Raw genomic sequence first — 6,000 nt, forward strand, 5'->3', positions numbered from 1 at the left:
GCAACATGCCTGTGGAGCGTCGTTGGATACAGCCCTGGAGGTCATGTGTTTCTACCCGGCAACAGGCCTGTGGAGCGTCGTTGGATACAGCCCTGGAGGTCATGTGTTCCTACCCGGCAACAGGCCTGTGGAGCGTCGTTGGATACAGCCCTGGAGGTCATGTGTTCCTACCCGGCAACAGGCCTGTGGAGAGTGGTCAGTGGCTATCCGCAACACAGGTGTGTGTATCCGCAACACAAGTTTGTAAGGCAATTTTGTTTCCCACTGATAGTAGAATGGCAGATACCTAAGTTAAAATAGCAGCACACTGTCAAAACTCTGTGAGAGCCGCTGCCAAAATAGAGCGATGTCTCCCTGTCAGCCTTGGTAATATTATGCGGCGAGAGAGAGGGCTGAAATATTACGCTGGCTCCATTAAAGTTGAATGTGATTTGGACTCTGCCCTAATCTATAGTTGCAGGGCTGCCAGAACCCCATTGCCGTGCTCTGGTCATTCATTCACACCCACCACTCTAGTCAACACCGGACACCTTAAAGATGCAATCAGCAGTAGAAACAATAACAAAGTGGCCTCCCCGCCCCTGGTTCAGTAAAAAGCTAACAGCCCAGACAGAAGTATAGATGCAAGGACTGACCATCCTTGATATAGTATGTGTCCATACAACATTTTTATACATATATATTTTTTTACAAACATTGGAATAAAACAAGCTTATGTTTTGGTTTCTGATGGGGTGTGACAGTTGAATTAAGCTCCTGAGGCATTTATAAGTTATATTCTTCAAGAATCAATGGGTACATATAACTCATTTATAAGTTATATTCTTCAAGAATCAATGGGTACATATAACTCATTTATAAGTTATATTCTTCAAGAATCAATGGGTACATATAACTCATTTATAAGTTATATTCTTCAAGAATCAATGGGTACATATAACTCATATATAAGTTATATTCTTCAAGAATCAATGGGTACATATAACTCATTTATAAGTCCAAAAATGGATGTAGCAGCTGCTGATTGGCCCTTTATCACGAAGAAGACTGCAGGTGCCTGCAGCCAAAGAGCTGACTGGACATAGAATTGGAATGCTTCATAAATTGGGGGATTCTGACTCACTTTACATGTGCAGTATTTCGCAAGTAACTGTAAATGTTCACACCAGTGGTGCAGGCCATTATTGCAGAATCTCTTATGAATTTTTTATGTCCCATGGAGCCCTATTATATCAATGACTACCCATTGTTTTTTCACAGCGATAGCTAGACTTATCCCGTCCTCTGCATATTGAAAGGCTTGGAATCACACTAGTGTGTAGGCCACACCTTCGAGTTCAAGTCCTCGGGATCTTGTACCAATACCATTGCTGCAAACAAACAAACGGTGTCCTCCCACTTCCAGGGATCATAAGAGCTTAGTTCCTGTTGGAATTTCACCTGACAGTTCTGCAGACCCCACTGCCTGGTGACTCACCTGACAGTCCTGCAGACCCCACTGCCTGGTGACTCACCTGACAGTCCTGCAGACCCCACTGCCTGGTGACTCACCTGACAGTCCTGCAGACCCCACTGCCTGGTGACTCACCTGACAGTCCTGCAGACCCCGCTGCCTGGTGACTCCTCTGACAGTCCTGCAGACCCCACTGCCTGGTGCATATTCTTGATCTATCCCAGTACTAACAGCACTCAGCACTAACAACACTCAGCACTAACAGCCCAGCACAAACAGCACTCAGCACTAACAGCACTAACAACACTCAGCACTAACAGCCCAGCACAAACAGCACTCAGCACTAACAGCACTCAGCACTAACAGCACTCAGCACTAACAGCACTCAGCACTAACAGCACTCAGCACTAACAGCACTCAGCACTAACAGCACTCAGCACTAACAGCACTCAGCACTAACAGCACTCAGCACTAACAGCACTCAGCACTAACAACACTCAACACTCAGCACTAACAACACTCAGCACTAACAACACTCAACACTCAGCACTAACAACACTCAACACTCAGCACTAACAACACTCAGCACTAACAGCACTCAGCACTAACAGCACTCAGCACTAACAACACTCAGCACTAACAACACTCAGCACTAACAGCACTCAGCACTAACAACACTCAGCACTAACAACACTCAACACTCAGCACTAACAACACTCAGCACTAACAACACTCAGCACTAACAGCACTCAGCACTAACAACACTCAGCACTAACAACACTCAACACTCAGCACTAACAGCACTCAGCACTAACAACACTCAGCACTAACAACACTCAGCACTAACAACACTCAGCACTAACAGCACTAACAGCACTCAGCACTAACAACACTCAGCACTAACAACACTCAGCACTAACAACACTCAGCACTAACAGCACTCAGCACTAACAACACTCAACACTCAGCACTAACAACACTCAGCACTAACAACACTCAGCACTAACAACACTCAGCACTAACAACACTCAGCACTAACAGCACTCAGCACTAACAACACTCAGCACTCAGCACTAACAACACTCAGCACTCAGCACTAACAACACTCAACACTCAGCACTAACAACACTCAGCACTAACAACACTCAGCACTAACAACACTCAACACTCAGCACTAACAACACTCAACACTCAGCACTAACAACACTCAGCACTAACAACACTCAGCACTAACAACACTCAGCACTAACAACACTCAGCACTCAGCACTAACAACACTCAACACTCAGCACTAACAACACTCAGCACTAACAACACTCAGCACTAACAACACTCAGCACTAACAACACTCAGCACTAACAACACTCAGCACTAACAGCACTCAGCACTAACAACACTCAGCACTAACAACACTCAGCACTCAGCACTAACAACACTCAGCACTCAGCACTAACAACACTCAACACTCAGCACTAACAACACTCAACACTCAGCACTAACAACACTCAGCACTCAGCACTAACAGCCCAGCACTAACAACACTCAGCACTAACAACACTCAGCACTAACAACACTCAGCACTAACAACACTCAGCACTAACAACACTCAGCACTAACAACACTCAACACTCAGCACTAACAACACTCAACACTCAGCACTAACAACACTCAGCACTCAGCACTAACAGCACTCAGCACTAACAGCACTCAGCACTAACAGCCCAGCACTAACAACACCCAGCACTAACAGCACTCAGCACTAACAACACTCAGCACTAACAGCCCAGCACTAAAAGCCCAGCACTAACAGCACTCAGCACTAACAACACTCAGCACTCAGCACTAACAGCCCAGCACTAACAGCCCAGCACTAACAACACCCAGCACTAACAACACCCAGCACTAACAGCACTCAGCACTAACAGCCCAGCACTAAAAGCCCAGCACTAACAACACTCAGCACTAAAAGCCCAGCACTAACAGCACTCAGCACTAACAGCACTCAGCACTAACAACACTCAGCACTAACAACACTCAGCACTAACAGCCCAGCACTAACAGCCCAGCACTAACAGCCCAGCACTAACAGCACTCAGCACTAACAGCCCAGCACAAACAGCCCAACACTAACAACACTCAGCACTAACAGCCCAGCACTAAAAGCCCAGCACTAACAACACTCAGCACTAAAAGCCCAGCACTAACAGCACTCAGCACTAACAGCACTCAGCACTAACAGCACTCAGCACTAACAACACTCAGCACTAACAACACTCAGCACTAACAGCCCAGCACTAACAGCCCAGCACTAACAGCACTCAGCACTAACAGCCCAGCACAAACAGCCCAACACTAACAACACTCAGCACTAACAGCCCAGCACAAACAGCCCAACACTAACAGCACTCAGCACTAACAACACTCAGCACTAACAACACTCAGCACTAACAACACTCAACACTCAGCACTAACAACACTCAGCACTAACAACACTCAGCACTCAGCACTAACAGCACTCAGCACTAACAACACTCAGCACTAACAACACTCAGCACTCAGCACTAACAGCACTCAGCACTAACAACAATCAGCACTAACAACACTCAGCACTAACAGCACTCAGCACTAACAGCCCAGCACTAACAGCACTCAGCACTAACAGCACTCAGCACTAACAGCCCAGCACTAACAGCACTCAGCACTAACAACACTCAGCACTAACAACACTCAGCACTAACAGCACTAACAACACTCAGCACTAACAACACTCAGCACTCAGCACTAACAGCACTCAGCACTAACAACACTCAGCACTAACAACACTCAGCACTAACAGCCCAGCACTAACAACACTCAGCACTAACAGCACTCAGCACTAACAACACTCAGCACTCAGCACTAACAACACTCAGCACTAACAACACTCAGCACTAACAGCCCAGCACTAACAACACTCAGCACTCAGCACTAACAGCACTCAGCACTAACAACACTCAGCACTAACAGCCCAGCACTAACAGCACTCAGCACTCAGCACTAACAGCACTCAGCACTAACAACACTCAGCACTCAGCACTAACAGCACTCAGCACTAACAACACTCAGCACTAACAGCACTCAGCACTAACAGCACTCAGCACTCAGCACTAACAACACTCAGCACTAACAACACTCAGCACTAACAGCACTCAGCACTAACAGCACTCAGCACTAACAACACTCAGCACTCAGCACTAACAGCACTCAGCACTAACAACACTCAGCACAAACAGCACTCAGCACTAACAACACTCAGCACTAACAGCACTCAGCACTAACAGCACTCACAGCACTCAGCACTAACAACACTCAGCACTAACAGCACTCAGCACTAACAACACTCAGCACTAACAACACTCAGCACTCAGCACTAACAACACAGCACTAACAACACTCAGCACTAACAGCCCAGCACAAACAGCCCAGCACTAACAGCACTCAGCACTAACAGCACTCAGCACTAACAACACTCAGCACTAACAACACTCAGCACTAACAACACTCAGCACTCAGCACTAACAACACTCAGCACTAACAACACTCAGCACTCAGCACTAACAGCACTCAGCACTAACAACACTCAGCACTAACAGTACTCAGCACTAACAGCACTCAGCACTAACAGCACTCAGCACTAACAGCACTCAGCACTAACAACACTCAGCACTCAGCACTAACAACACTCAGCACTAACAGCCCAGCACAAACAGCCCAGCACTAACAGCACTCAGCACTAACAGTACTCAGCACTAACAACACTCAGCACTCAGCACTAACAACACTCAGCACTAACAGCCCAGCACTAACAGCACTCAGCACTAACAGCACTCAGCACTAACAGCACTCAGCACTAACAGCACTCAGCACTAACAGCACTCAGCACTAACAACACTCAGCACTCAGCACTAACAGCACTCAGCACTAACAACACTCAGCACTCAGCACTAACAGCACTCAGCACTAACAACACTCAGCACTAACAGCACTCAGCACTAACAACACTCAGCACTAACAACACTCAGCACTCAGCACTAACAGCACTCAGCACTAACAGCACTCAGCACTAACAGCACTCAGCACTAACAACACTCAGCACTAACAGCACTCAGCACTAACAACACTCAGCACTAACAACACTCAGCACTAACAACACTCAGCACTCAGCACTAACAGCACTCAGTACTAACAGCACTCAGCACTAACAACACTCAGCACTCAGCACTAACAACACTCAGCACTCAGCACTAACAACACTCAGCACTAACAGCACTCAGCACTAACAACACTCAGCACTAACAACACTCAGCACTAACAGCACTCAGCACTAACAACACTCAGCACTCAGCACTAACAACACTCAGCACTAACAACACTCAGCACTCAGCACTAACAACACTCAGCACTCAGCACTAACAACACTCAGCACTAACAGCACTCAGCACTAACAGCACTCAGCACTAACAACACTCAGCACTAACAGCACTCAGCACTAACAACACTCAGCACTA

Source organism: Salvelinus fontinalis, chromosome 34, assembly GCF_029448725.1.
Source record: "Salvelinus fontinalis isolate EN_2023a chromosome 34, ASM2944872v1, whole genome shotgun sequence".
In the NCBI taxonomy this organism is placed as follows: domain Eukaryota; kingdom Metazoa; phylum Chordata; class Actinopteri; order Salmoniformes; family Salmonidae; genus Salvelinus; species Salvelinus fontinalis.